A 5,737-nucleotide genomic window follows, 5' to 3' on the forward strand; every position below is an offset into this window, starting at 1 on the left:
AAGGCTCCTGTGTATACACGTTAAACAAATACACATGCTCTTTCTCCTATTAGTCAATGTGCCCCATGCCAGTGATTTTTCAGTGGCCCTTCAGAGGATGAAGGGGAAAGCTCTCCCTCGGCCCCCACAGTATCATCATGAAGTTTCAACGCTCTAGAAATCCCCTGGGCTCCATTGATTCAATCCTTCCTCACGCCAATCCCTTGAAGCAGCTACCGTTGTCTGGGATATACACCCTGGGGTTCGTCGTCGTGGGCCAGGAAAATTTAGGACAGGGCCAAACACGAGTTTAGGGGTGGAGGTTTAACAGGCAGAAGTGAAGAAAAACAGCGACACCCGCCTCCTCTCCAAACAGAAAGGCCTGGTGGGCGCAGATGCGCTGAATTTATAGTCAGGTTTGAGGGGGCGGAGTCTGATTTACATAGAGCTCACAGATTGGTTCTATCAGGTGTGACGTTTACCTAGCACGAGGGGGAAGGCACGTGGCCCTACCCTAATCTGATTATGCAAGTAGGCTTTCCAGTTGATCCCACCGTCTTGTCTGCTTCTTACTGTACACGTGGCTGGCACAGACGGGAAGATGGAGCTGCCATCTTGAACATGTCTAGTTCCCAGTTCCTGTGGCCATTCACCCATGCAAGCTCCCAGCCTGCTTGTCTGTGTGCAGCTCATAGAGGGGTTGGAATGGCTTACAAATCATAGGTGAATTCAAAGATTTTCTGATTAACCATTTGTTTAGTTATCCAAAAACCTGGAATCAACAGAAAGGAGGGTCTCGGTGAAGATAAAATGTTGTGGAGACCAAGGTTCTTGTTACGTAGATGAAGTTTCATAGATGGCTGCCCTGAGAGATCATAGACGGCACACGTTTCCTACTCTGACCTCTAAAAGGTGCTAAACTCTTCAGAAATGACCTGGTAAAGGAAAGATACTCGCTGCAGAAAGCAAATTTCCTCCACAAGAGACAGCTGTGCAGGGCCATTCCAAACTATGTCAAAGAAATACATTTTGGGGTAAAATATTTCCATTTCTTTCATGGCCTGTCATCTGTCGTGCGATGCTATACTATAGTCAGGCTGGAATTTTGTATCTTATTTCTACAGAGTCTGTTCTGTCAGTCTTCAGATCTCTGTTTTAAGGCCAATCAGCTGTGCCTGAATTCCAAAGGGAAGAGAGTATAAATGAGGCATGTCCGACCCCTACGGCCCATCACGGCCCGAACTTTCAGGTTCCATTGGGTCCCCCTGGCTGAGAGGGTGTTGCATTCAGTCAGCTGGGGTGCTTGGAATTATAGTTTTGGTTTACAGCTATAAACATCTGTTTGCAGGTTGGGTGAATACTAAGGACTGAGAGTGCTGGATCACGTGGTAGGAGTGGGTTTTATTTTTAGGAAACTGCCAGACCGTCTTCCAGCGCGGCCGCACCGTTTGTTATTCCCAGCAGCAACGAATGGGAGCGCTGGCTGCTCCGCCTCCTCCTCAGCATTGGGTGTTTGGCCAGTTTTCTGGATTTTGGCCATTCTTACAGGTATGCAGTGCTCACTGTTTAAGTTTGCATTTCCCTAACAACATATGATGTGGATATATCTCATACAGAAAATACAGATGGGGCCTTGCTGTTGTCCAGGCTGGTCTTGAACTACTGGGCTCAAGAGAGCCTCCTGCCTCGGCCTCTGAACGTGATGGGATTCCAGGCCTGAGCCACTGCACCCAGCCTGGGATATCTTTTCAGGTGCTTATTTGCCACCTGTTTAGGTGGATCACAGTGCTTTATCAGATGTCTTTTGCTAATATATTTTTCCAGTCTGTGGCTTGTCTTTGTTTTCTTTGCAGAGCAGACATTTTTTATTTTAATGAAGTCCAGCTTACGTCACACAAAGCAGAACTGCAAATTTGACACAATGCCCACCCGATGCTGCCGCTCCACAGCTGTGTGGCCTGGGCCTGTGTCTGCCTCTCTGAATTTCACATTTCCCCATCAATACCTTCACTCAGAGAAACTATGGATGAGAAGTCCATACGTTATTGTTTACAGGATACTCTAAAATGAACATATAAACTTTGTTTTCAAGCAGAGAAACATCCACTTAAAAGTCCTAGGTAGGGGCCAGGTGCCATGGCTCATGCCTGTAATCCCAGCACTTTGGGAGGCTGAGGCAGCGCAGATCACCTGAGGTCAGGAGTTTGAGGCCAGCCTGGCTAAAATGGTGAAACACTGTCTCTACTAAGAATACAAAAAAAAAAAAAAAAAAAAAAAATGCTGGGCACTGTGGCTAAAGCCTGTAATCCCAGCATCTTGGGAGGCCAAGGCAGGCGAATCACGAGGTCAGGAGTTTAAGACCAGCCTGGCCAACATGGTGAAATCCCATCTCTACTAATCATACAAAAAATTAGCTGGGCTTAGTGGTAGGTGCCTGTAATCCCAGCTACTCAGGAGGCTAAGGCAGGAGAATTGCCTGAACCTGGGAGGTGGAGGTTGCAGTGAGCTGAGATCATGCCACTGCACTCCGGCTCAGGCAACAGAGGGACACAATGTCTCAAAACAATAAACAACAACAAAACCATAAAAATTAGCCCAGCATAGTGGCGCACACCTGTAGTCCCAGCTACTTAGGAGGCTGAGGCAGGTGAGTCACTTGTACCCAGGAGGCGGAGGTTGCAGTGAGCTGAGATCATGCCATTGCACCTGAGCCTGCGACAAGAGTGAAACTGTCTCAAAAAACACAAAAGTCGTCCAGGCGTGGTGGGTCATGCCTGTAATCCTAGCACTTTGGGAGGCCAAGGTGGGTGGATCACCTAAGGTCAGGAGTTCAAGACCAGCCTGGCCATCATGGTGAAACCCCATCTTAAAAAAAAAAACAAAAAACAAAGAAAAAACAAAAAAACACAAAAGTCGTGGCTAGGTTTCTACATCTGCATGATTAAAAAGTACCCCAAAGTTCCATCTAACTGTGTATCGGTAGTTGTTGAGAAATGCTGAGTGTATGATAAAATATATCGTTTGTTAAGAACAGTGGTAAGGAAAACCTAGCTGGCCCCTGCCAAGTGGAGAACTGCTCGGGCGTTCTAAAGTGGCGAGACAGTATACGAATATCACACCCCGGTTAAAACAATTCTTTAAGCCGTGGGGTATCTGACCCTGCCCCTGAGGCTCCCTAGTGGAGACAACTTTTTAGTTTGTCTGTGATCAGTGGTAAGTGGGCACCAGTTGCCTACTTGGCATATTTTTGTTATGAGAAAATACCGAACATCTGTTTGTTAATAACCATCACCTGTTCAGTGAGAATAAACACGTGGGTCAGAGCCTGCTCGGGCCCTCAGCCTGGAATGCTGTCAGCCCAGGCTCTTAGCTCAGTAGGCTGCCGGCCTTCTGGATAGACCCACTTTGCTGTTCTATCTGGGTGTCTGCCTCTTAATTTCCTTCAGTGCCGCCTGGGTGGGAGTCTCTACGGCTGAGCTGGTCTCGGTAGGAAGATGGCCTAATCACAGAGTGACTTAATGGACCTGGAGGCCAGATTGCATATTCGGTGGGAGAATTTCAGGAGAATGAGCAAACCGATCTTAAATGATCCTTAGTGGATCTGTTTTATGATATTTGTAATTTGTTATTTAAAATTCATGTACTTTAAATATAACATGATTTATTACAGTATCTTATATTTTGAAACTAGCTTATGTATGTTATAGAAAAAAGAACATAAGCAATTATGCTAGTGCTGTCAGGAACCCAGATTTTCAGCATAGGCAGAAAAACAGGTGTAAAATCAGGGAAGTAAAACCCGACAATCTTACAACTGGGAAATACCTGCATGAGCTCATACTTTATTAATTTTGAGGTGGAGTCTCGTTCTGTTACCCTGGCTGGAGTGCAGTGGTGCGATCTCGGCTCACTGGAACCTCCACCTCCCAAGCTCAAGCGGTCCTCCTGCCTGAGCTGGGACTACAGGTGCATGCCACCACACCTAGCTAATTTTTTGTATGTTTAGTAGAGACAGGGTTTCACCATGTTGGCCAGGCTAATCTCAAATTCCTAACCTCAAGTGATCCTTCTGCCTAGGCCTCCCAAAGTGCTGGGATTACAGGTGTCTGCCACTGTGCCCGGCCTCATACTTCATTGGTTAAAAAAAAAAAAAAAAAAAAAAAAACTTATTTCTGGGCTCTGTCTCTTCCAAAGCCCTAGCAGTAAAGAAACCCCAGGAGCAATCACCATCCCCATGACCAGATTGGGGTCTCTAAACACCATATTCACACCAACGAAGGAGCACACCCTGGGGAGATGGCTGGGTTGGGTCCCAGGCAGGAAATGCCAGGGAGGGGCTGGAGCCTGCACCATCTTGGTGGCTGGCAAGTAAGGAAGGTGCCCAAGACCCAAGGATTGTGTCAAAGGACTGCAGAAGGCAACCTAAGGCCGCCTCTGGCCAAAGACAGACAAGCTGGGCATGAAAAAGCAAGCCTGTAATTGACAGATCTGAGAGTTCACCAGGAAGCCCAGGAAACACACTCCCTGCCCCTGCCTGCCCTGTCACTAGCCCTTGCCAGGTCACTAACTCATTGTTCAGAAAACTGATAGAAGTGAAACCAGGCATTTTCCCTCCTTTTGTGTCCAAATGGTATTTCAGGGTAATCAAATAGATGATAAGGAAGATTCCTTTATAGAATTCCAGCTACTAAAGGCAGAGGGAACAATATAAATCAGAAAATCACCATTCTGCACCCTTAAGGTAGTAGTAAGTCCAGGCAATTATCAACAGCTGTTCAAAAGCTATTCCCTAGGCTGGATGCAGTGCCTCACACCTGTAATCCCAGCACTTTGGAAGGCTGAGGCGGGAGGATCTCTTGAGCACAGGAGTTTGAGACCAGCCTGGACAACATTAGTGAGACCTCATATCCATGAAAAATGTACAAATTATCTGGGCATGGTGGTGCACAACCTGTAGTTCAGCTACTTGGGAGGCTGAGGGGGAAGGATCACTGGAGTCCAGGAGGCCAAGGCTGCAGTGAGCCCTGATTGCACCACTGCTCTCCAACCTGGGCAACAAAGCAAGACCATCTCAAAAAAAAAGAAAAAAAAAAAAACACAAATAAAACAAAAAACTGTTGGCTAAAAGACCAGTGAATCAGGTTGACAATACCTAAACCTGCCAGTCAATCCTAGTGTCACCAAAGGGGCCCAGCAGACATCCTGTGCCTGCAGACCAACGCTGCCTAGGAAGAGGCCTTGAACCTGCCTCTGGCTGAGCCTCCACCAGTCCACAGGAAATACAAGGCAGAGGAGAGCAGTTCAGCACCACACAGAAGCAGCCAGCCGATCCAGAACGGGGCTGTCCTCTAGACAAACGACCTCGTTTCTTCAGCAAACACCTGGCACGCACACAGGTGGGGAGGGAGTCTGCTGCAGGCACAAGAGGCACCTCGGCAAAGGACAGCACAGGGAGCAGAGCCCAGCGGCAGGCTTGCTGGGCTCAGGACCCAGTGGCTTCATGCTGGGAAGCCATGAGACAGCAGGGCCCGTTTCCCATGACCTTGTCAAGGTGTTCATTTAGAGAAAAAATGAGCCCCAGCCTGGAGTCCTCCTGGCTGCCCTCACCCCGCCTGACCACAGGTGAGGAAGCACAAGCCAGCACTGCCAGCATGAGGTCATTGAATGAAAGAAGGAACAAATGAAGGGACTAAGGGGGCCCAAGGCCCAAGGCAAGAAGACTCTTCTGTGGCTCCAACACTCAGTGAGAAACCAAGGC

The sequence above is a fragment of the Saimiri boliviensis genome, chromosome 2 (genome assembly GCF_048565385.1).
Source record: "Saimiri boliviensis isolate mSaiBol1 chromosome 2, mSaiBol1.pri, whole genome shotgun sequence".
In the NCBI taxonomy this organism is placed as follows: Eukaryota; Metazoa; Chordata; class Mammalia; order Primates; family Cebidae; genus Saimiri; species Saimiri boliviensis.